Raw genomic sequence first — 27,554 nt, 5'->3', positions numbered from 1 at the left:
CCCGCTCCACCATGCCTCACTGCCACCGAGAGCCTCTCTACGGCCCTCAGAGCCCCACCACCCTCTGGTCCCCGCGCCCTCCGCCCTCCATCATGCACCTCCTCCATCGACCCCAAGCCACATCAGAGCACCCGACCGCTGGCAATGCCCTCTCCTCTGCGCCTCTGGTCTCCATCGCTCTCAAAGCCCTGCCACCCTCTGCTCTCTACCGCGCACCTCCTCCATCAACCTTGAGCCACCTCCAAGCATCTGGCCGCCGTCGACGCCCTCTCCTCCACGCCTCCGACCACCACCTCCGGCCGCCCTCCAACCCAGCCGACCGCACCATGATCTGCCCCACACCGTGGTGAAGCTCGCTGCCCCCTTCCCCATCCCTCTCTCCCTCCATTGCTCACCTCAAGTCTCTCCATCTTTGTGCCTAGCATGTGTTTCCCTTCTAGCTTGAGCTCACCTCAGGTGTAGGCTTGGTGTCCCTGTGCGTGGATTTGGAAATCATGGTCGCGATTAGTGTAACTCTGTTTGTCAGCTAGAGTTAGTGCATAGTAGCGTAAGTTTGGGTGTGAAGTTTGTAGGGTTGTTTTTGTGAGATCTAGTTGGGTCATCTAGCTGCTCAGTAGCTTTGAGTGCACCATGTGGCGGCATTGATCTAGTTCATCGATTATTATGGGTTGTTTGGATTTTGAATTTAATCATCCAACTGCTCAGTAGCTTTGCATGCGTTGAATGTTACAACTTGCGAAGAGGTCTCATGTCATGTACCATAGATAAAAATTACAATCCAAACTTTTGCTGCACATATTGCGCTATCTATGTTGTTTTCTACTTTTCTCCATAATACCTCTACTAAAGTGAGCCATATGTGATGTCTGCTATGAATTTGCACACTATTAGGTGTGTGGTGAACATGCAAAAACTACGCCAATATTTTCTTTTGAAGTTCTGAAGTGGATTGACATGTGACTATGAAGCTATACTTATTTTTCGTTTACTAAATACGCTAATTTTGCATTAATATGATGCATATACTAAAAATTTTACATATGTCTTTCCTTGAAACCTACTTAGTTTATCTAGAGTCTTTTTACTATTTATTGTATTTTTATCATGAGACAACCATAATCTGCTATGCCGAGAATATAAAGATGTAAAAGAAATCACATGCCAAAGAATGAGCCCTGCAACCAAAAGAGGCACAAGCCTTGCCTTAATCATTCTATACCCATGCCAAGGAATCACATTGTATGAGTTAGCTTGATTAGAAAATTTACGGGTGGAAGTGCCTGGGAATTGAGCTGCCCTCTGATGGTCAATTACAATTTCCATGTAGTAGGGAAACAAAAAGGAAAATGTTCCTTCTTCCTATTTTCTTATCTTGAATAAGATGCAGAGTGTAAAATATGTAGAAGGAATTAGTGGCTCTATGCCTTCAATAGGAGTTCCACAAATCCTGAAGCACTTGAAGGAAATAAGTGGTTATAATCAACTCTTGGCTTGTGCTTAAAAATTTGGGCAACCTTAAGAGTACTATCAATATCCATGAACCATATTCGTTGCACAACTTGACACCATTCTACTTTCCAAATTGTCATGTTTAAGTGTTTCAACTTTCCGTAGTCCATTACATTACAGAATAAACAAATTATCCCCTTCGACTTACAAAACCAGAGCATTTACACTTGTTTGCGTCGGTATGAACCCCATGATTCCACCCTGTTCTTAATCTTGATTCCTGTTCTTTACTCTAAGAAACCATAGGACAGAAAAGGACTGTCACCCCTAAGAAATCACAAGCATAGAGGATGCTCGCACTAAAGCCAACCCTGGCATAAGATAGGGGGAGGGGGGATAGGAGCCCAAGCTCGCACCCGTCGTCCTCCTTCGATAGCAGCGAAAGCCGAAGCTCGTGGCACATCCCGAGCCCTATTCCGTGCGAGTGGGAGAGCCAATGTTAGGTTGGTAGCTCTGACTATGATCCCACCGAAGAGCTGCTGAGATGAGTAAATGTGTTTTTATATTTCTTGAATGGAGGAATATCTTTTGTTCATGTCACCCCCCTTGTTTTCTCTCTAGATGGAGGAAGCACACCTTCCAAGCCAGACATCTGGTAGTGGTGCACGAGCATGAAAGCATGGTCACAAACATAGTGTCTGACGAATAAGGTTACCATTATGGGAATCGATGTTGACAGGCTTTCTACAGATGAAAAAGGCCTTGAATAGATTTCGGAGGGTCGCAGGGCTCATTGCTCGGGAGAGGGTGCCAATAACGACTAAGTTCGATGACCTCAGTGATGAAGCAAAGAGGGACTTCTTTGATAATTTCATCAAGGAGTATCTGGATTACCTTGGAAACATGAGTGAGCGTCAAACGTTCACTACGGTCAATGCAACAATGAAAGCAATCGCGAACTTCACCGAAGCATTAAGAGCAAGCTTGTTAATCGGTACTTGGCTAAAGGGGTTGCGCCCTTTGAGAGCTACAATCACTTAAAAGAGGAAGATTGGGATGCTTTTGTACAGATGAAGAACTTAGAGCAGCTCAAAAAGGAGAGTGAGGAGAAAAAGCAACTTCGGGCTAGGAACAAGCATAACCGCAGAACCGGCGCAAGCGGGTACGTTGGGAAAAAGGTGAAATGGCAGGTAGAGGATGAAAAGTTAGCCAAAGAAGGCCGCAACAATCCTTAGTTACAATCCTCAGGATGATCACGGTCATATTTGTGTGCAAGGGGTGATTTATCCAAAAGTGGAGAAATCACATTTAGAAACAGCGAAACCTAGTCAATTGCAGACGAAGTAAAAGAAAAGGCAGCCAAAACTAGCCAAGGTTCTTTCATTGGGGTCAGGGAACATATTGTTCTCTCAGTGGCCCTGGAAAACCCAGAGCATCCAGGTCAAGTGCAAGGTGTATCCAATTCCCAGTGGTAGAAATATGACTTTCCTGAAGACCTCGGAATGTACAAAAAGAGGAAGAGGTCGAGTGCAGTGGACATGGATACATTGATGTAGGACATCAGCCAGAAAGTTTAAGCAAACATCAAGCAAATCCTTGCAGCACAGGGAATAGAGATTTCCATCCCAGTAGAAGCTAGCCCCAGAACTGCATGGAAGAGTAGCTGCACCTCCAAGGAGGTCAATCAACCAGTAGCTGTCATGATTGTGCTAGATATGATTGACTTGCTAGAAGGGCTCATACCTTGTAGCCTTGTAATTAGTCCTGATGAGTATTACATTGAGGTTGCAAGGGGCTAGGTGCATCTAGACATCCATGTCTTACATACCGTCTCGATACGTATTGGCTATGGCATGATTATGGTGGACACGGTACATAGCAATGCTACCAATCATGCGTTGGAGCTCCCCCCAATGATGAAGTCACAACTTTGGATGAAACTCTTCGTCAAAGGATCCACTGGAAGAGGGGCGACATCATGGTCTCCAGTCCATCCTAGTCTGGACAAGCTTCAAGTGCACCGCGCCTCACCCCTCACTTCCAGAGAAGGCAGCTTCACTGTCTTCTCCTCCTCCAGAGAAGCCAGCTTCACTGCCTTCTCTTTCGCATCCTGCAGCCTCACTTCTAGCTCCAATTCCATCTTACCCAAAGAGCCCAAAGAAGGAAAAGGGAACCGGGAAGAAAGACTCAAAGAAGCACCCGCCAAAGAGGTCAAAGGCCATTGTACTAACAAAGAAGTCTACAGACATTAGAGCAGCGTCAACTAGTGCCAACACAAAAATTCCAATATGGGAAGCCCTTGATGATAGTAAATGACCTAACAAGAGTGGGACAAGTATGTGTCGACCTACATAATTACTACATGCAGACTTCTAGAGACATCAATGCTCAATCCATAGTCATACAATACAAATGATGACACTTTGTAACTGAAGACAACTACATCATTATGGGTTTCAATGACTTATATGACCTCTTCAACCTTGATATCATGGATGTATCGTTATTATGGATCTTAACATTAATTAATACCACTAAGTCTTGAATCTAACTATATTCTTATCTGTAGATACTTGATCAAAGAAATAAAGAAGAACAAGGAGCCCATCAGATTTCTTGACCCTGAGGCCATTACAATCTCGGTCATCCAATTTCATAGCGACTACACTGTGGACTATATGGCTAGGGAAATGCAACAATATTCCAAAATGGACTATCTATTGGGCACTCATAACACCAGTAGCCATGGGTCTTACTGGTCATTTGCCTCAAGTGGCCATAGGTCTTACATGGGTATTCATAAATAATTTTAGTAGTTAGTTTAATTCCATGATAACATGAGATTGGTTACACGTCAAATTATGCAGGATTTTTCACCTTGTTCTTTGGATGATGGTGCACTCCCGAAGATTCAATGATGGATCACTGAGTTCATAATGTCTGAAGTCATCAACCCACACGGTGAGTTGCACTATAAAATCACTAGGTTATGAGGTCTTATCACTACAACAAATATGCTAATCTATCACAAAAACTATATAACAATGCTATAAATTGTCATTGATTTATGACATTTTCTAGAAAGTGACATAAGTATTAATTTGGGGCTATAACCGTGCATTTTAGTGATGAATAGTGCTACAGCCGTCACTAAGGCCAAAAAAAATCATCATAGACCGATACACCAAAGTATTGTGACGAAACAATTTTGTCATAAGAGTTCGATTAGCACCTGTGACAAAGTTCTATTATCATAAAATTCTGGTGTGGATAAAGCAAGAGTGGCCCACCAGTCTGCCAAGGTCCCACATGTAAGTATGAGGTGAAAAGTAGGGCGGCATAATAGAAAAAACAACCCATCCCATGGTTCGAACCTAGGACCAATCGAATGAGGAGGGTCAGAACTACCACTGAGCTATTGAGGGAGTTTCAATCCTTGACATCTAAAATTTCATATATACATAAATCTGTGGTCTACCTATCAGTTGCAGGCCAGAGCAATAAATCTATTTTGGGGCTTGGCAAGAAAATAGATCGTGCTCCTAGCACTAAGATGGCGGCGCACCCCCTAAAAAAAAGAGACAGCGGTGATGACGGCGCACTCTGGTGGTGAAGACCAGAGGCGACGATGCTCACCTCGTAGTGCAGATTTGTGACTCCCCACGATGGCGTAGCCAGTCAGGGCATCCTGGCGGAGACCTCATCGCACCCCGGTGGCGCTACCTTGCGGTGTAGGCTGGCATAGCAGTCATGCCTTTGGGGGCAACGTAGTAGCCCTGGAAGGGCTTGTCTTCCTTGGCAGCGATGTTTGCCCACGCAATCGGCCATATGGCTGCAACAGCTAGTCCAGTCGTCAGTATTGGTTTTAGTAATATCCCTTGCTTCTCGGTGCCTAGATTTTGCTTGAATAATGGTAATATTGTGGATTGTTGCACATGTCTATGCCATTTTAGATAGTACATTGTTTAATTTGAGTATATTCTAGTAAATAACTAAATTGAGAATGTGTTTGTGGACTTTATGATTTCTTCTATCATGGAACCATTTTTTTGTTGATTTATGTTGCACGGTACAAATATTTGTAAAGCATGCACAGTAATGCTAATTTATTCTGGGCACTGTAATGAGCTATTAAATTTTCCTTATTTGAATGTTCGACAGATGGACAGAAGTTGGATAAATGGTAGACAATTTAGCAAGGCACATATTGATGGGGTCAGCGATTTCGTGAAGTTTGTTAGGGAAAGATTTCGTGGGAATGAAGAAATACTTTGTCCATGTCGTAAATGTCTGAATCAGATTCATATACCTCAAAGGACATGTGGAGGATCACTTATATATTTATGGGATGGCAAGCACATACAATAGGTGGATCCATCATGGAGAACTATTTGATGCTGGAGTTCATGAAAATGCACACCATCAGGATGAACATATTAATGGTCAAGAGGATGTTTGTTTCAATGAGGATGAAGACACTGGTGATAGAATTCCTGATATGATAGAGGAGATGTACACAACTAAAGGCCATGGTGGCGGGCAAATAATGTTTGCAAGTGTAATAGAAGAGCTAAAGTGTGAACTTTACCCTGGATGTACTGGTTTTACTAGATTTTCATTTGTTGTGAAGTTACTTCACACCAAGTCATTCTATCGGATCAGCAATGTTGCATTTACTACACTACTGAAGTTGTTATCCTTAGCATTCCTGGCTTTCTCTCTTCCAACATTTTACAATGAAGCAAGGAATTTTCTTCGTTCCATTGGACTTGGATATGATTTAATCCATGTGTGCAAGGATAATTGTGTCTTGTTTTGAAAGGAGTATGCAAAAAATGATGAGTGCCCAGTATGTGGTGCATCAAGATGGAAAGATGCATATGGAAGCAAGAGCATTCATGAGAAGGTATTGAGAAATTTTCCATTGATTCCAAGGCTGAAGAGGACGTTTGCTTCTAAGAAAACAACAGAGGAGGCACAATAGCACAAGTTGAAGCGACAATCGGTGGAGAATGAACTTAGCCATCCAACTGATGGTGAGGCATGGAAAGACTTCGATAGAAAATTTGGGTGGTTTGCACAAGATGCAAGGAACTTGAGGCTTGGCCTTGCGACTGATGGTTTCAATCCATTTGGCAACATGACCTTCTCATATGGCATGTGGCCAGTATTTGTTGTGCCTTACAACCTGCCACCATAGGAACGTATGGAACAATCCAACTTAATGATGGCCTTACTCATCCCTGGTCCGAGTTCTCCAGGAATGGATTTTGATGCATTCTTGGTGTTGGGGAACGGGTAGGCTATGCTAGCCTAAAAAAATTTTCTACCGCAATCACCCAGGAAACCATGCTAGTAGGAGATCATAGATCGTTACCACTCAATGCGTAGTGCAGCGGAAGAAGAGTTGGAGTAGGCCGATCCAATGTCGTGCGTGTGAAACTCCTTGAATAGCTTCTTGACTAGATCTGCAACCAGCCCCGCGCAGATGTTCACGCTCGACCAACTCCAAGCAGGTGGCCGTGCTCCTCGACCAGTTCCTCGACCAGCTCCCGATCAGGTCTATCGCGACCTCGACCAGTTTTGGGTGATCGTGCTGTGCTATCCAACCAGATCTGAGTGGTCGCGTTGTGCTCCGCGACCAAACAAGCAAGCCTATCGACCAGTCTGTCACGGTTGGTGACTAGTCCCGAACACATCGCGATCAACTAATTGAGAAGATCAGCGCCACAATAGCAGCAACGCCACTACAGTATCCACACATACCGGGCATAAACGCCAAGCGCCGATGTGCTAACACCTCGTGTGTGGCTAGGGTTTTAGGAGATCGTGTGGAAAGCTGCGGCTAGGGTTTTCGAGTGGCTCAACCTCACCACGTCCCACGCCATGCCTATAGAGATCGCTAATGGGCTCCTATGTTGGAAGCCCTTTAGGACTCTAACACCTCATGGATCACAATCCAATCAAACCCATATATGAATTCAATTCACATATTTTGTTCCAACCTATTAAGTATGTGACCCGTTAGGTTCATGTACAAATGGCTACAACTTGGAAACCCTTTCCAAACCAAAATCAATAGCGGTCCCTAGCAGGACATGTTGACTCCCGAGTATACATGATAGATCATATCGATTGAACCTTATATACACATGCATCGATCCCTTTGCCTCATGATACCAGTCACGCTCAAGCCAAGATACGTGCCACCCTTGTGATAGCTTGATCATTCACTCGATCAAGTAGTGGATTCATCATGATTAACTCTTTAATCATATTGGCACGATCATACACTTTTTCAATCTAACTACCTCGAGAGACCCAAAGATACATCTCCAGTTATCAAGGAGGTGCAAATTCCATCTTGATCGCTCACACCCCACAACATGTTTCATGACAAACCCAAAAACTATCTTTACGACAACCTAGTTATGGAATAGCATTTGAAAGCCCCAAAGTATGCCACTACACATTCTGGGAATCAATGACGATCTCAGATCTAAGGATCCTGCAGGTACACCATTTGAGATAACAACTGATGGCACATCATAATAACGATCCCAACAGTATCTCACGGTGGGTCCATTCAACATTATGTCCTCCAACATAAATATTCACATTATTGATCTGGTATCTTTACACCTATGATCCATGAAACTTGATCATCAATCAATACATGTACTGATCTTATGTATCAGCACAATGATATGCGAGCAGGGATCAACTAAGAATAACATCATGATATAAACAAAGAGTTTCATGAACAAGTCACATACTTGCCAATCAAAGTAAACGATAGTCATTCTTTGAATGACACATTATTCAGAAGTACATGAACATAAACGTGTGATACAATTATCTCTCTAATTGCCTCTAGGGCATATCACCTTCACTTGGAGATTCTCATTGAAGAATTGTTTGAGCTTTGGAAGGGTGTCCATACTTACGATGCATTTTGTGGTAGAATGTTTGATCTACATGCTGCAATTATATGGTGCATTCATGATTATCCAGCATTGAGCACATTGTTAGGGTGAGTCACAAAATGTTATTATGCTTGTGTGCGTTGTGACAAAGATCCTTGCTCAAAGAAAATAAAGAACAAGATATGTTATATTGGGCACCGTTGTTTCCTTCCACATAAACAACAACGGAGAAGAAGGAAAGTTTTTAATGGTCAGATTGAAACACATGAGAAGCCAGGGGAATTTAGTACAAAGGAGCTGCTAGAGCAACTAGAGAAGATCAAAGACGTAGATAGGAAATCATCCTAGAGGGAAGAAAAGGAAGCGGGGAGTCGATTACCAATGTTGGAGCCAAAGGGTTTGTTTGTTTGACTTGTCGTATTGGACAAGTTTGAAGCTATAGCATAATCTTGATGTCATGTACATCGAGAAAAATATATGTGAAAACCTTATTGGAACATTTCTCAACATTGTTGGGAAGAAAAAGGACTCGCTTAATGCTAGGCTTGATTTGGAAGACATAAGCATAAGATCAGAGTATCATTTGAAGCCTGATGGAGATTCATATAGTGTGCCAAAAGCCTGGTATACAATGAGTAAAAACCAACTATTGGGGGTCATCATTAAGGACCCTGACGCCCCTTGGCCCAGTGTCACACCCGATTTTAACGGCCAAAACTAGATGCGGCTTATGTGTGCCCAGGATATTCAACACACATAAGGACGTCACAGGTGAAGTAACAAAAGCAATACTTTTATAGAATAAATATTAAACTTTTACATCAATTGACATATATTGTCTTCTATGAAGATATCTGCAGTGGAATAGAAGCACTGGTGCCCAACAACACTGCAAGCAATTGACCGGGAGACACGTGCCTAGAACGTCACAACCTCATCTTGATAGTCTTTAACATCTTCACTCACTGAGTAGCAGTACACATGTCGCGTGACATAGGGAAAATAGCAAGTGTGAGCATGACGCGCTCAGCAAGTGTGGGAAAGATAATGATATGCAGGCTTATATCAAGAATAGGCTAACACATGGTATATTTGCGTAAATGCGAGTAGTGAAAACATATTTAGACTCAAAAACATTAAGCAATTATTAAGTGAATGTAACCCATACAGTCCAACACGCCGCATAAAAGGCTCCGCACCTTGCATACCATAATCGTCTAGTACTCTCTGTACTATAACCAAAACCACAACCATCTAGTACTTCCTGTACCAGAACCATAACCACAACCATCTAGTACTCCCTGTACCAGAACCATAACCACAACCAAACTCATAATCACAACCATCTAATCATGTGAGGATTCAAGTCTCCCATAACCGTGAGCACGGTTGTTATAACAGTTTTTACACTCTGCAGAGGTTGTCCAGCTTTCCCCACAAGTTGTGATTTCCATATTGCCGTGTTAGCTAGACACTTAACACACGCCAGTGGTGTGTTGCTAGGAAAGTCACTTCAAAGCCGTTACAAAGTTTCATCCAGTATATGCATGCCCGCTAGGTTTCCCGCCGTTAAAGTGGCATTCACACCACCCAGAAGCCCCCTTTTGCGCCTTGTAGCTCCGGAAAGTTTTCACCCTTTCCTTCCACTACACATCTCATATCACTAACCAAATGGTTCTGGCCTTTTCCGTCCCCACACAATCACCCTTCCATTTGGCACGCACGAAACTGGAATCCACTAATTAATAGGCTAGGCCTGTCCCATACCAGGTCTCGTGGTTGGTACGATATTTCTTGGATTGTCGCTCCACGAACAGGTCCTTCCTTAGGTTACTTGAGCAAACACTAAACCAACATCATAACCATGACAACCATCAAAACCACTTCACTCAAGACCTAAGGTTCCATGTTGCTAGACCATTAACACATTAACGACCATTGTTGCATAAGTTCATTAATCAAGTATATGACACTTCTCAATTTCCCAAAAGCATGGCTAAGCAATCTACCCGCCAAAGATACCTAACCATAAACCATGTAGGTTCCAAGGGATGATAAGGGAAAATCTAGGAAAAACCCTAACATTGGTGACTACCCATCATATTGACAGACACTGCATGCAATTTTGCAAACAACAAAACATTTAAAAACATAGGTTCAAGATGATCAAGGACACTTGCCTTTTACCCAATGCTGCTCAGTGTTATCGAAATCTTGGTCTTGAAGTCCCTTAAACTGCTCCGGAACGTTATCGACTAATCGCGAGAACTACCGACAAACAACACAAAGCAAAACACTAAGAACAACATACCAAACATCATTAAAATACTTTTAAAACACTATGGTTGGATAGTGATGATTTTAGAAACATTTAGACGCAAGAATCGCCTAAATAGGAATTAAGATGAAAAGAGAATAGCTTTCGGGAGATGGTTTAGACTAAAAAGGAAATGCTAATTTTTTGGAACTATCTTCATATAGGAAAGGCATTATTGCGCAATCACTGTGTCACTCTTGACAACATCCTTACGCAAGATTTAAGAAGTGTAGGGCAGACCAGACTTCGCTGACTAGGCTAAGGAGAATGATGTGGCACTAACTTGCCATGCTATGCAAGTACCATCTTAGATTAAAGAAAGGATACACTAAGATCTAGTATCGACCACCTATGATGGATCAAAAAGGCCGAAGGTTGAGCTTCTAGGTTAAGGATACTACTGGTGACTCTATGTAGCGGTGGTGGTTCGGGTTTCGTCGTAGATGGCGATCGGGCACGTGGCCATAGACATCGATGTCGGCTTTAGTGGTGTTTCCATGAAATGAGGGAAGCATGGCGTAGAATGCGGAAAGACTAACTCAACGGTATGGTTGGTTTTGGAAGGGGTCATTCGAGGTAGTGGCAAAATAGCGATGATTGCTTCTAGGTTTGGTGGTGACCGTGAACAGATGCCAGAACAAAGACGCTCGCGTTCCAGGAGATTGGCTATGAAATTTGAGGAACCGTTTAAACAGAGATGTTCATATATCCTGAGAACACAATGCTATGGCATATTTTTGGGTAGATCATCCACTGTGAGGAAGAACGATCAACGGAGATAAGACGGGTGATGGCCGTGACATGCTGTGGTTGGCAATGGTGTCCTAGTCGTGTTGCTGCACAAATGGGGATGGGCTCCTAGGGTCATGTAGAATACTCGATGGGACATGCCGTGACATGGTTGGTGCATCCATACGACTTTTGTATTGATGGGGAATGCGAATGCAAATCCGATGCGCGCGTAGAACGCGTCCAGAAACCGGACAGCGGGTATGTCAATCTTGATTACGGTTGTTTGGTTGCTCTACTGGCCGAACCAGTTGGTAAGGGCGTGGGGAACATCATGAAACATGTGCTGGTGAAAGAGCTTGGTGATTTGACCTCTGGTCAGTTGGGAACGTCGATGCCAATCGGCTACAGCGCGGCTGTCCCGCGGCTGTCCGCGACGGTGACGACCGTGGCAGCATAGATTGGGCGACAATATATGTCAATTGCTGTAAGAGTTAATGTTATTTAATAAAAGTATTGCTTTTCTTATTTCACCTGTGACGTCCTTATGTGTGTTGAACATCTTTAGCACACATAAGTCGCATCTGATTTTGTCCGTTAAAATCGGGTGTGACAACGCCATAGGCCAAATAGAGCTCCCGGTCGTCTTCGATGAGGGCTTTGCAACATGGATCGAGGTGATCACCTTCGACGTCGTGGATGCACCCTATGCCAACAATGCCATCCTGGGCCAGGGAACTCTAGATAGATTCAGAGCCGTCCCCCATCACAACTACCTTCGGGTTGATCCGAAGGCCAAGCCTATATACCAGGGCTCCGGAAGCCCACCCCTGAGCGGGAGAAGGCTGCAAAGGAGGAAGTCCAGAAGCTACTTGAGACTAACGTCATCTGAGAGGTCATTCACTACGAGTGGCTCTCCAACATCGTCCTGGTCAAGAAGCACAATGATAAGTGGCATATGTGCATTGACTTAACATCGCTAAACAAAGCCTGCCCTCGAGATCCATAGCCCCTTCCTCTCATCGACTAGCTGGTGGACTTCACCGCCAGCTGTGAGTTGCTGACCTTCCTAGATGTGTATTTCAGATACCACTAAGTGTGGATGGCTACAGAGGATGAGAACAAGACTAGTTTCATTACCCCCTACGGGGTATATTGCTATGTCCAGATGCCCTTCGGCCCGCCGAATGTTGGGGCCACCTTCTCCCGCTTAGTACACAAGATCTTGGAACATCAATTGGGCCGCAACATCGATGCCTATGTCATCGACATTGTTGTGAAGAGAAAGGTCAAGACTGACCACGTCGCCAACCTCCAAGAAACATTTAACAACCTCCGAGCGGCAGGCATGTGTCTTAACCCGGAGAAGTGCGTATTTGGCACCAAGGCTAGCAGGCTGCTAGGATACCTCGTCTCGCGAAGGGGAATCGAGGCAAACCCTCACAAGATCTGAGCCATCATGGAGATGTCACCTCCCACCAATTGAAAGGAGTTCCAGTGTTTGACCGGCCACTTTGCAGCCTTAGCCTTTTTCTTGCCAAATCAGCAGAGCATAACCTTTCATTTTTTCAAAACGCTAAGGGGCTCTAACCCTTTCAGGTGGACTCCGGAGTGTCATGCCACATTTGAGGCCCTTAAGGCCCACCTTTCTGACCTCAAACGCTCGCAATACTCCTACCTTGCAAAGGGCTCCTCCTGTACCTATCCGCCTCTACCTTAGCTATCAGTGCGGCCCTAATACGGGAAGAGGAGAGTGAGGTTCACGGTCATTCTGCACATAGGGTCGTATACTATGTATAGGAGGCCAAAATTGGGACTAGGATGCGGTACAGTGAGCTAGAGAAGATAGCATACATCCTCTTGATGGCCTCATGTAAGCTCCGACACTACTTCCTCGACCATGACATCACTGTACCAACCTTATACCCGCTTGACTATATGTTTTGAAACTGAGAGGTGACTGGATGCATCGGCAAATGGGCAGTGGAGCTAGCCCCCTTCATCGCTGAATGGACTCCAACACCTGTAGAACCCCCACAACCCCTTGTCCGGATGTATTGATAATATACGCCGATAGAGCTTACGGTGCCATCAGTGTAGGGGCTGGTGTAGTCCTTGTCTCCCCCATAGGCTAGCAGGCCGAGTTCCCAGCCCATCTGGAGTTCAACAAAACCAACAATGTCACCGAATATGAAGCCGTCCTCCTAGGCTTTTGGAAGGCTCGAGCCTTAGGAGCTGCCTGAGTCATCATCAAGACCGACTCCAAAGTCATCGCTTGGCACATGGAAAAGAGCTTCCTAGTGCAACACCCGGAACTGACGAGATACCTTGAGGCCATTCGCAAGGCCAAAGGGTCTTCCATGGCATATTCGTACAAAGCATACCACGAGTAGACAACGGGCAGGCAGACAGCCTGGCAAAGGCTACTGCCAGAGGTGGAGACATGCCATTGGGCGCCTTCTTCAAGACCCTATACCAGCCGGTGGCCGACTCCCCGAATGAGGCAGCCACCACCATTCTCCCTATCGAAACCCCGGACTGTACGGCTCCCGTCTTTTCCTTCCTAAGTGGAATGAAGGAGCTGGACGACCCCATCATGCTCTGCTGCATTGACCACTGCACCAGGGGCTACCTCCTAGTTGACGGTGCCCTTTATAAAGCAATGGTCTTTGCTCCCCTCCTCTGCTATGTCCCAAGGTAGGAGGGGGCTGACCTCCTTCAAGAAATTCACAAAGACCTCTGCGGCAATCATCTTGTGCCCCATGCCCTGGCCGACAAGGCACTCCGCCAAGGGCTCTACTGGCCAATAGTCATGTCAGATGCGGAGGAACTTGTTCGCACCTATCAAGGATGCCAATGGATAGGACATCGAACTCACAGGCTCCTAGCTCCCCTGTAGTTAATCACTCTCGTCTAGCCCCTAGCTCGATGGGGCATGGATCTCATCGGACCATTCCCCCATGCCAAGGGCAACCTTCGATACACGATGGTAGCATTGAAATACTTCTCTAAATGGGTCAAGGTCAAGCCCCTCACGGCCATCACATCAAAGAATGTCCAAAAGTTCTTCTAGAAAAACATAATCTGCCACTTATGCATCTCATGGCAACTCACGGTCGACAATGGAACACAATTTGACTCTAGTTGTTCAGAGAATTCTGCGCCAACCTCGACATTGAGCTATTCTTCACCACCATCCATCATCCTAAGTCCAACAGGGCTGTCAAGCATGCCAACGACAACATTCTCTCAGGCCTAAATCGCCATCTCGTAGGCCTGACTAGAGGCCTAGGGGTCGAGGAGATTCCAAAAGTTTTGTGGTCCCTCCACACCACGATCATGCGACCCACATGATTCACCCCCTTCCACTTCCTATACAGTGACGAAGCTATGACTCCAACCAAGATTAAAGGACACTCACTCCGGGTGCAACTGTCATAGACTATGGGAGAAAGAGAGCTCTCCCTTGACCTTGCTAAAGGCACATGGCTCAATGCCATCTGGAATCTTGACCACTACATTGCTGAAACCAATGCCTGGTACAATTCTCAAGGTGGCCTCTTGAAGCTTCAAAGCCGAAGACCTAGTACTCCAGTGTGCCCTGACTCTGAGAAAACTACGCAACAAATGGGAAGGCCCATACCTTGTCCTTGAGTCAAACAGGCTTGACTCCTACCGTCTGGTGGACACTGAAGGGACCCCTCTAGAACACAGTTGAAACACAGGGACCCTTAGCAAGTACTATGTGTAGAAGTCCTTCGCCCCCACTCCCCCGGTAATCAGCTGCCGCATCATTCGGAGGCCCCTGAGCTCAAACCTCCCGGAGGGGCCTAATCCAAGAAAGGTACGTCCTATCACGCACCTCTCCAATTCAGCATTACAGTTCATTTTCATCCTTTACATGGCTCACTAATAGCCTTAGGTTGGTGCATGATGAGAATAGCCACCTGAGTTAGAGTTGTACCCTGTAGACCCTCTACCATCCGAAAGGTCTAGCCTCCGTGGTGGAAAAGCAGAACCCTCCACCATCCTGAAGGCCTAGCCTCCATACCAATCAAGGGGGAACCCTCTGCCATCTTGGAGGCATAGCCTCCATGGTAGAGAGCAGATAACAGTAAGTATCAAAACATAAGTTATATCTTAGTTCGGCATGTGCTAAGCATAATGGTCCGACCTAGTCATAACTTATGCTGCAACTAGATTTTTGTTGACAACAGTAGATTGTCAAACTTAGGTTATACCTCTGTTCAAATAGTACCCAACAAAACTTAGCTTAAGTTATACCTTTCCTCAAATAGTGCAGAGACATCAAAACTCTCCACACACGGAGATGTCTTAAGAACCCTCCGACATTTTGAAGGCATTGCCTCTGTTAGAAGGGGTATAGACCCTTCGCCATCTTGAAGGGATGGCCTCTGTGGCGGAGTGGCAAAACCCTCAGGCATCTTGAAGGCATTGCCTCCATGCTAAAGGGTTATAGATCCTTCATCATCTTAAAGGCATGGCCTCTGTGGTGGAGGGGCAGAAACCTCCGGCATCTTGAAGGCATTGCCTCCATGCTGAAGGGGTATAAACCCTCTGCCACCTTGAAGGAATGACATGTGTGGTAGAGCAGTAGAACCCTCCGACATCTTGATGGCATTACCTTCGTGCCGATGGGGTATAGACCCTCCGCCATCTTGAAGGAATAGCCTCTAGGGTGGAGTGCCAGAACCCTCCGGCATGTTGAAGGCATTGCCTCTGTGCTGAAGGGATTGAGACACTCTGGCATCTTAAAGGCATTGCCTCCATGTCGGAGAGGTATAGACCCTCAGCCATCTTGAAGGCTTAGCTAGGCTCCATGGCGGAGTGGCAAAACCCTTTAGCATCTTTGTCACGTCCTGAAATCCGTAATTGTGTGTTTTAATCCTAAAACATGCAATTTCAGCTTCATGTTCCAGTTTGGGTCACTGGAGCACCTCACTTTGAATCAATGAGGTGGGAGAAGTAAACTAAGAGAAATAAAGGAGCTAGAAGCAAGTCTGGACTTTTCCTCTAGGTAAATGGGGCCCACTTGGGTGGAAAATATCTCTCTATAGGTGGGCAACAACATTCTCTCTCCCCCTCAAACTTGCCCATACGTACTACTCACCCACTCCACCAGGTAAGGCTTTTTGAGGAAGCAAGTTGGAGTTGGCTGTCTCTCACTCTCTCTCTTAGGCTCTCTTTTTCCCCTTTAGATCCCTACCTCTGGGAGCAAGATCAAGGTACGTATGTGGTACTCACGTGACCACCAGCTCAAGGATTGCCCGTCCATCCAGTTCATTTTCAGTTTCCCCAAAGGAATTCGAGCTGGTTCTAAACTTGTTTGGTGTTCTTTGGGAGAAGCCAGGAAGCAGCAGTTTTTCCTCTCTTCTCCAAGCCATTTTCCGTCGTTTCCTCCTTCAACTGGCGGTCACCAACCTCAGCAAAGGACATTGGGTAAGTCTGCTAGGCTCCCATGGTAAGTATGCTCTTTTTGGTTGGATAGATCTTGAATCTGGAATTAGGGTTGCAAAGTTCTTAAAGTTCTTCAGTCTGGGAACAAATGAGGATTTATGTGGATTTGAGTTAGGAATCATGTTGCTAGGCGATTGAGCAAAGTCTAGACCCTGTACACCCTTCTAGGCATTTTTACTTTTAATTTAGAGACACTCCCAGGTTAGTTTAGCCCAATTTTTCCCTTCGTAATGGCTGCTGTTCTGGAGATGCACTGTTCACCCCGAGCACCCGAGCACTCCCCGGCACTGTTCATCCCGAGTATTCCCGAGTACTGTTCACCCGAGCACTGTTCATCCTAAGTACTCTCGGGTGCCCGAGCACCCGAGCACTGTTCATCCCGGGTACCCCGAGCACTGATCACCCCGGTGCCCCTGAGCACTGTAGCAGTGGTCGCAGGGCGGTTATCAGGCTTTCCTCGAAGCTGGTAGCTTGTAAAATTCATAGTAAATTCGTACGAACTCCAAACTTCATGAGACCAGTTGCGTTGGCTTCGTAGGAACATGAACTACATGTTAAAAATGGTGAAACTCATTAAATACGTTATGAGAATTTATTTATTGATTAAATGTATTTTAGCTTAGTTAAAGCACAAATAGTCAATGCCATGTTCGAAAGTTGTGAGACCACTGAGAAAACTCTTGTTTTGCACAGTGCGATCTGGGAAAAATATTGTCATGTATTGTGGAGCATATTTTTCTTATATGGTCGCATTTCATACATGCTCATTACATTGCACGCGTTGCTCTCTATAGTGAACGCCGATCCGTCGATCCCGGAGGCCGTGGGCGATCGTGAGGCGCCCCACCTTTCTGATCCAGGGCAGCAAGGCAAGCATCTATCATATTGCACCGTGTCAGTTCAAAATCTAATATGTTATCTACGCTTATGTATACATTGCATGTGTCGGGTACCGAGTTGGGTAGAACCTATGCCGATGCATTCTCCCATTTCGGTCACGTGTCATGTGTTATTCCTTGGAGCCTAGTGGTGTCGTCGAGGTCTAATTATAGTTCGCTATGCTTAGTGGTACTTAGGCTTTCCGGTAGAAGTCGACGACGGCGTCCACCGTTGTCGCGAGCCTAGGGCTTATTACTTGTTCACACTTATGGTTGTGTTGATGATGAGTCGGTTTGGTGAGTGGTGAGTTGAGACGAGGTGTGGGCGGTGTTAGGGGTGTCATCTGCTCACGAGGAGTCCTCAGGCAGTTCGGGGAGGGAACCCGGATACCGTAGACCGCTTGTACCGGTTAAGCACCGACCGTCGGTGTAATCGGCTTTAGCACATACCTTACTCACCACATGCTGATATAATGGTAGGCGAGCTGATTACCTTCGCAGACGTGGTCATGTGGGCCTCGTCATAGACGGTGTGAGTCCGGTTTGAGTCCGGGCTTTTAGCGGTATTAGTTTGCTCGGGGAGTAGTTCTAATACCGTCGTGTCGAGCTATGGTTGATCCACATGGTTGGGCCTGGTTGGGAAAGGTTGTCACGGGTACCCCCTTGTGTGCATCTTAGCGGGTGGCACAAGCCGTATGGTCCCTGTGTCGTGTGGGTCCAGGAGTATCCCCCTGCAGAGTGTATAATCAATTCGAACTGCCGCGCTCTCGATCATGAGCATCGCTATCGCTTATCTCCATCGAGCGACCATGTTTTGGTCGTAGAGTTTCGATGTGAGTTGTGGCATGGTTGGATTGGGGTGGTTTGGTCGGTATGTGGTTGGTGGTTTGGTGGGAATGGTTTGCTTTTATACACTTGTTGTTCATATATCTGTTCTGATCAGTTGGTTGGCAGGGTTTGAGTCGGTGGTTGGTTAAGTCAGTTGCTTACACCTAGAGTCTAGGTTGCTTACCGCTTAATGAACTTAAACATGTCTTAATCCTTGCTACAGCTTTAAATGCATGATCCTTGGAGTCGAGAATATATATACTCATACTATGTAAGACTTGCTAGTACCTTCGTACTAAGGGGTGCTGCCCTTAAGTTGCTTTCAGGTTCACAGGTTGGCGAGGAAGAGGCAGTGTTCGGCTACTTTGTGCCTGCCGATCAGGGTGGCAGGCAGGAGTAGCACCTTCTACTCCGCTTTTGGTATGGAGCCTAAGGGCATACGGCTCCATACTCTTTTGTTGTATAGGTTTTTCTTCCGCTGCATAGTTGTTGTTGTTCCTCTTTTGTTGTAAATTGTGGAAGCAGTTGCATATTTAATAATTGTAATCCAGTTTAATTATTTGCTCTCTATTAAACTGTGTTGTGATATTTGAGTTGGAAGGCATGTGTTCCGATCCTGGGCACAAAACACGTGCCGGGACTACCGGAATGGTATTCTGGTTAATCGTCGAGGTTGTGATTATGAATAATGATCCTCCTGATGATTAATTAGAATACTATTTAGACGGTTCCTCACAGCTTGGTATCAGAGCCTGGTTTAATTTAGTAGCCTAAACATAATTAGTGCGTTGTTTAGTAAGTCGACAACTTCAGCTAAACAACCCATAATTTATGTTTATGCCTCTTCATGTTTAATATGTATTAAACTGCTATCGTTTATGCCCCTAAGTTAAAATGCGTATTATGAGTGACGTTTATATGTCTTATACCACATTGTTTTGCTTTCGACCCTGCATTGATTCATGTTGAGCATTGCATCTTCGGCTTTGCATCGTCGGAAGGTAAGGTACGACGCTCGGTGGCGGTTAATCACCGAGGGCTCAGCCGGATGTGAGGCAGGGGCCCGGCATGTTCCGTACGGTGATCCGTACGGGAAGTGGATACGCTAGCAATAGCGTATGAACATCCACCATGCGATGGGAGACATGGTCGTCTACTCGTGTGGCGTTTACACGAGATGTCCCGTAGGGTCTACGGGAAGTGAATACGTTGTTGTCGACGTATGGATTGTCGCTTGTACGGCATGTGATACAAGGGCCGTTCGCGCTCTTACTCTTTCTAGCGCGAAGGGTACGTTCTGGATGTTATAAACTGCCTGTGATTTTGATGCTTGCAGGTGCGGTTCTTATTTTGAGAAAGAAGCGGTAGCTAGGTTCGTGCATGCATCATTTCATGGCATGCATGCATGCATTCATATTTATACATGTATTACGGGATTCTAACAATATATCCGGCGAATGCATTGTGCTGAGTCGGAATTTGACGTTTCCCCCTTTTGTTTTACATTTCAAGAATGGTTGTCACTCGGCGTGGTGGGGAGGTTCCGGAAGGTTCCGGTCAGAACAACCCTCCTCCACCGCCGACCATGGCGGATGTGCTCATGCAAATCGAGCAGAACCGCCATGCGAATCACGCTCTCCTCCAGACGAACCAAGCGCTCCTGGAGGCTCTCGTGCGCAACGCGGCACCTCATGGAGGAGGTGGGGCCGTGCGCCGAGAAGACTTCTCGGACTTTTTGTGGACTCAGCCGCCGCTCTTCTCGTGAGCTGAGGATCCTCTGGATGCTGATCACTGGCTCCGGACGATCGAGCAGAAGCTCACCCTTCTTCGCTGTGAGGATCACGAGAAGGCGCTCTTCGCCGCCCATCAGCTTCAGGGCCCGACGGGTGCGTGGTGGTCCGGCTTTCTGGCCATGCACCCCGCCGATCACCGTGTGTTATGGGCGGAGTTTCGCGAGGCCTTCCACTCGTTTCACATACCGAGTGGCCTCATGGAGGCTAAGAGGTGGGAGTTTGAGGACCTCAAGCAAGGAGGTTGGGCGGTGATGGAGTACGTGTAGGTGTTCAACCACCTTGCACAATACGCTACCGAGGAGGTCAGCACGGATGCGCGCAGGCAGCGCCGCTTCGTGAATGGCCTGAACTCGAAGATGCAGGACCGGTTGTCGCGCATAAGTTCGCCGACTTCAACGAGTTGGTGAGCACGTCGATCACGGTGGAGCTCAAGTATAAGAGCCACCAAGAGGAGAAGAGGCGGAAGAGGGGTTCCTCGTCTTCTTTGGGCGAGAGCTCGCAACGCGCCCGCTCTGAGAGTCTGCCGTCGGCTGGCTACCCACGACCGATGTGGTTTGTACCACGTCCTGCGTTCTCCGCTCCACAGGGGCAGGCTGCACAACCAGCCGGCTCCCAAGTGAGCGTGACCGGTGGCTCAGGCGGTCCGTGCTTCAACTGCGGCCGCGTCGGCCATTTCTCGAGGGAGTGCCCTTATCCGAGGCTGGGAGCCGCGGTGAGTGCCCCGCGACCCCCGCCGGCTCAGTCAGCACCGCAGTCTTCGCAGGCGACTCACGCTCCCAAGCGTGGTTGAGCTCGCCACACTACCACCGATGAGGTTCAGGAGGGTGACACCGTCCTAATGGGTACGTTGGATATGAGTTTCAACTCTGACATCTTTTCTGCAGTGGTTTTGTTTGTTTCAGGAGCCTCTCACTCCTTTATATCTTCGGATTATGTTTGGAAAAGTGGGTTGAGAGTCAGTGCTACCCACACGCCGTACCTTATAGACGCCCCAGGGGCCAAAGTTTTAATCAACCAGTGTGTGAATAAAGCGGCGGTAATTGTCAACGGAGTTCCCTTCTTTGTCAATCTGTTAGTGATGAACTCAAAGGGAATTGATGTTATTCTGGGAATGAATTGGCTCTCCAAGAACAAGGTTGTGTTGGACTGTGCTCGGCGGACCGTCACCCTCAATGGTCTGTCAGGTACTCGGGTCCAGTTAAAGCTAGAGGATGTCAAATCCTGCCTGTTCGCCGTAAAGGCTGTCCCCACCAGAATTATGAAGACCATTCCTGTGTTGTGGGAATTTCTGGATGTCTTTCCGGATGAGTTGCCTGGAATGCCGCCTGGTAGGGTAGTGGAGTTCTCTATTGATCTCGTGCCCGGTGCGGCCCCGGTTTCGAAGAAGATGTATAAGATGTCGCCAGTTGAGCTAGTTGAGCTGAAGAAGCAGATCCAGGAGCTGATGGCGAAGGGTTTCATTCGTCCTAGTTCCTCACCTTGGGGATGCTCGGCTCTATTCGTGAAGAAGAAGGACGACACTCTCCGGATGTGTGTTGATTACCGTCCGCTGAATGCAGTCACGGTGAAGAATGTGTATCCGCTTCCTAGGATTGACATCTTGTTTGATCAGTTGACTGGAGCCCGAGTCTTCTCAAAGATTGACTTGAGGCTGGGCTATCACCAGATCAAGGTCCGACCAGAGGATATTCCAAAGACAGCGTTCTCTACTCGATACGGCTTGTATGAGTTCACCGTTATGTCGTTTGGCTTGACTAATGCGTCGGCTTTCTTTATATACCTCATGAACTCGGTATTCATGGAGGTATTGGACAAGTTTGTCATTGTTTTCATCGACGACATTCTGATATACTCCAAGACTGAACAAGAGCACATTGGGCACCTCCGTATTGTTCTAGGCAGGCTCCGAGAGCATCAGCTGTATGCCAAGTTCAGCAAGTGTGAGTTCTGGCTCAGGGAGGTGGCTTTTCTGGGACATATTCTATCAGAGAACGGGGTGGCAGTTGACCCGAGCAAGGTGCAGGATGTGCTCGACTGGGTTCAGCCCCAGAATGTCAGTGAGATCCGGAGTTTTCTTGGACTTGCAGGCTATTACCGCCGATTCATTGAGAACTTCTCCAAGGTTGCGAAGCCGATGATTGAGTTGTTGAAGCAAGGCAGCGTGTTTGAGTGGTCAGATGCCTGTGAGTCTGCCTTCCAGACATTGAAGAAGCTGCTCATGACCGCTCCAGTGCTTGCTTAGCCTGATGTGACCAGAGGGTTTGATGTGTATTGCGACGCGTCCGGCATCGGTCTCGGCTGTGTTTTGATGCAGGAGGACCTAGTCGTTGCATATGCATCCCGACAGCTGAAGCGTCACGAGGAGAACCATTCGACACATGATCTTGAACTTGTAGCTGTCGTGCACGCTCTGAAGATGTGGCGCCACTACTTGATGGGCAACTTGTGTAGTATCTACACGGATCACAAGAGCCTGAAGTACATCTTCACGCAGTCAGATTTGAACATGAGGCAGCGCAGGTGGCTTGAGTTGATCAAAGACTACGAGCTAGAGGTTCACTACCATCCTGGCAAGGCGAATGTGGTGGCCGATGCTTTGAGTCGAAGGGCTCATTGTCACTGTCTTATAGCCTCGTCGATGGATTCCACGTTATGTGATGATTTCCGGCGTCTTGGGCTTGATATGGTGCCGGATGGTTTTATTGCCAATCTCGAAATCAAGTCCACGCTCATTGATGAGATTAAGGCTGCACAGAGGGATGATAAGGGTATGGCCCGAATTCGAGAGAAGAGGAAGATCGGGCAGGCCTTGTGCTTTACTGAGGATGATCAAGGCGTTATCTGGTTTGGGGACCGTCTAGTGGTTCCAAGGGTCGAGGCGCTGAGGAAGAAGATCCTTGATGAGGCTCATGATTCATTGCTGTCCATTCACCCTGGCAGTACAAAGATGTATCAGGATTTGAAACCCCGTTTCTGGTGGACTCGCATGAAGCGGGAGATTGCTAGGTATGTGTCTGAGTGCGACGTCTGCCGAAGGGTGAAGGCTGAACACATCAAGCCTGCCGGCACACTCCAGCCTTTGCCCATTCCATCTTGGAAGTGGGAAGAAGTTGGGATGGATTTCATTACCGGCTTACCGAAGACTTCGAGTGGGTATGACTCTATTTGGGTCATCGTGGACCGATTGACAAAGTTCGCGCATTTCCTTCCTGTCAGGACCACTTATTCTGCTAAGCAGTATGCGGAGTTGTACCTCACTAGAATTGTTTGTCTCCATGGAGTGCCGAAGAAGATCGTTTCTGATCGGGGTACACAGTTTACTTCTCATTTCTGGAGAAATTTCCAGGAGGCTATGGAAACCGAGTTGTTCCACAGCACGGCGTATCACCTGCAGACGGATGGTCAGACGGAGAGGGTAAATCAGATTCTCGAAGATATGCTCCGTGCTTGTGTGCTCACTTATGGGAAGAAGTGGGACATATGCCTGCCGTTCGCGGAATTTTCGTATAACAACAGTTTCTAGGCTAGTATTGAGATGGCGCCATTCGAGGCCCTTTATGGTCGGAGGTGCCGTACGCCGCTGAATTGGTCTGAATCCGGTGAGCGGGCTTTTCTGGGTCCGGATTTGGTCAAGGAGGCAGAAGACCATGTCCAGAATATCCGCAAGAGTATTCTCACGGCCCAGTCTAGGCAGAAGAGCTATGCGGATCGACGTCGCCGAGAGCTCACATTTGAGGTGGGGGATCACGTGTACCTGAAGGTCTCACCTCTCAAAGGCGTTCGTTGATTCCAAGTCCGAGGCAAATTGGCGCCTCGATATGTTGGCCCATTTCAGATTCTTGCTCGGCGTGGAGAGGTCGCGTACCAGTTGGACTTGCCTCCGTCTCTCTCCGCCGTACACAATGTGTTCCATGTGTCACAATTGAAGAAGTGTCTCCGAGTCCCGACGGAAGTCGTTGATGTTGCACCCCAAGAGTTGCAACCGGATTTGACATATTGTGAGCGACCAATTTGTATCTTGGATGAAGCCGAGCGCAAGACACGGTGCCATTCTATCAAATTCCTGAAAGTCCAATGGAGCAACCATACAGAAGCCGAAGCGACATGGGAGCGGGAAGATAAGCTCCGCTCCGAGTATCCTGAGTTCTTTGAGGACTTGTGAAAGATGTCGTAATATGGCATATTTGGAATCTCTCACATGAGTGTGCTCATCGTTCTCTCCCCGACTCGTACTGAATCTCGGGACGAGATTCTTTTTAGGGGGGGAGGTTTGTCACGTCCTGAAATCCGTAATTGTGTGTTTTAATCCTAAAACATGCAATTTCAGCTTCCTGTTCCAGTTTGGGTCACTGGAGCACCTCACTTTGAATCAATGAGGTGGGAAAAGGAAACTAAGAGAAATAAAGGAGCTAGAAGCAAGTCTGGACTTTTCCTCTAGGTAAATGGGGCCCACTTGGGTGGAAAATATCTCTCTATAGGTGGGCAACAACATTCTCTCTCCCCCTCAAACTTGCCCATACGTACTACTCACCCACTCCACCAGGTAAGGCTTTTTGAGGAAGCAAGTTGGAGTTGGCTGTCTCTCACTCTCTCTCTTAGGCTCTCTTTTTCCCCTTTGGATCCCTACCTCTGGGAGCAAGATCAAGGTACGTATGTGGTACTCACGTGACCACCAGCTCAAGGATTGCCCGTCCATCCAGTTCATTTTCAGTTTCCCCGAAGGAATTCGAGCTGGTTCTGAACTTGTTTGGTGTTCTTTGGGAGAAGCCAGGAAGCAGCAGTTTTTCCTCTCTTCTCCAAGCCATTTTCCGTCGTTTCCTCCTTCAACTGGCGGTCACCAACCTCAGCAAAGGACATTGGGTGAGTCTGCTAGGCTCCCATGGCAAGTATGCTCTTTTTGGTTGGATAGATCTTGAATCTGGAATTAGGGTTGCAAAGTTCTTAAAGTTCTTCAGTCTGGGAACAAATGAGGATTTATGTGGATTTTAGTTAGGAATCATGTTGCTAGGCGGTTGAGCAAAGTCTAGACCCTGTACACCCTTCTAGGCATTTTTACTTTTGATTTAGAGAGACTCCCAGGTTAGTTTAGCCCAGTTTTTCCCTTCGTAATGGCTGCTGTTCTGGAGCTGCACTGTTCACCCGGAGCACCCGAGTACTGTTCATCTCGAGTACTCCCGGTGCTGTTCACCCGAGCACCCGAGCACGATTCATCCCGAGTACTCCCGGGGTACTGTTCACCCCAGCACCCGAGCACTGTTCATTCCCGAGTACTCTCGGGTACCCGGGTACCCGAGCACTGTTCATCCCGGGTACCCCGAGCACTGTTCGTCCCGGGTACCCGAGCACTGATCACCCCGGTACCCCGAGCACTGTAGCAGTAGTCGCAGGGCGGTTATCAGGCTTTCCTGGAAGCTGGTAGCTTGTAAAATTCATAGTTAATTCGTACGAACTCCAAACTTCATGAGACCAGTTGCGTTGGCTTCGTAGGAACATGAACTACATGTTAAAAATGTTGAAACTCATTAAATACATTCTGAGAATTTATTTATTGATTAAATGTATTTCAGCTTAGTTAAAGCACAAATAGTCAATACCATATTCGAAAGTTGTGAGACCACTGGGAAAACTCTTGTTTTGCACAGTGCGATCTGGGAAAAATATTGTCATGTATTGTGGAGCATATTTTTCTTATATGGTCGCATTTCATACATGCTCATTACATTGCACGCGTTGCTCTCTATAGTGAACGCCGAGCTATGGTTGATCCACATGGTTGGGCCTGGTTGGGAAAGGTTGTCACGGGTACCCCCTTGTGTGCATCTTAGCGGGTGGCACAAGCCGTATGGTCCCTGTGTCGTGTGGGTCCAGGAGTATCCCCCTGCAGGGTGTATAATCAATTCGAACTGCCGCGCTCTCGGTCATGAGCATCGCTATCGCTTATCTCCATCGAGCGACCATGTTTTGGTCGTAGAGTTTCGATGTGGGTTGTGGCATGGTTGGATTGGGGTGGTTTGGTCGGTATGTGGTTGGTGGTTTGGTGGGAATGGTTTGCTTTTATACACTTGTTGTTCATATATCTGTTCTGATCAGTTGGTTGGCAGGGTTTGAGTCGGTGGTTGGTTAAGTCAGTTGCTTACACCTAGAGTCTAGGTTGCTTACCGCTTAATGAACTTAAACATGTCTTAATCCTTGCTACAGCTTTAAATGCATGATCCTTGGAGTCGAGAATATATATACTCATACTGTGTAAGACTTGCTAGTACCTTCGTACTAAGGGGTGCTGCCCTTAAGTTGCTTTCAGGTTCACAGGTTGGCGAGGAAGAGGCAGTGTTCGGCTACTTTGTGCCTGCCGATCAGGGTGGCAGGCAGGAGTAGCACCTTCTACTCCGAACTCCGGCGCTTTTGGTATGGAGCCTAAGGGCATACGGCTCCATACTCTTTTGTTGTATAGGTTTTTCTTCCGCTGCATAGTTGTTGTTGTTCCCCTTTTGTAGTAAATTGTGGAAGCAGTTGCATGTTTAATAATTGTAATCCAGTTTAATTATTTGCTCTCTATTAAACTGTGTTGTGATATTTGAGTTGGAAGGCATGTGTTCCAATCCTGGGCACAAAACACGTGCCGGGACTATCGGAATGGTATTCTGGTTAATCGTCGGGGTTATGATTATGAATAATGATCCTCCTGATGATTAATTAGAATACTATTTGGACGGTTCCTCACAATCTTGAAGGCATTGCCTCGGTTCAGAAGGGGTATAAACCCCCGACATCTTGAAGGCATTGCCTCCGTGCCAAAGAGGTAAAGACCCCTTCACCATCTTGAAGGCCTAGCTAGCCTCCGTGGAGGAACGGCGGAACCCTCCAGCATCTTGAAGACATTGCCTCTATGGAGGAGAGGTATAGATCCTCCGCCATCTTGATGGCCTAGCTAGTATCCGTGGCGGAGGGGGAAAACATCTGGCACCATGAAGGAATAGCCTCTGTACCCAAAAAAAGAAAAAAAATCAAATCCTTTGTCATCTTGAGGCTTCCATGCTAAAAAGGTTCGCATTGTCCGCCATCTTGAAGGCGTAAAGCCTCTATGCCAAAGTTTCTTGACTCCTCTAGTATCTTGAAGGCCTAACCTCCATACTAGAGAGGAATCACATATCGAATC

The sequence above is a fragment of the Phragmites australis genome, chromosome 18, assembly GCF_958298935.1.
Source record: "Phragmites australis chromosome 18, lpPhrAust1.1, whole genome shotgun sequence".
Taxonomy (NCBI): domain Eukaryota; kingdom Viridiplantae; phylum Streptophyta; class Magnoliopsida; order Poales; family Poaceae; genus Phragmites; species Phragmites australis.
Note: the sequence above shows the minus strand (reverse complement) of the source record.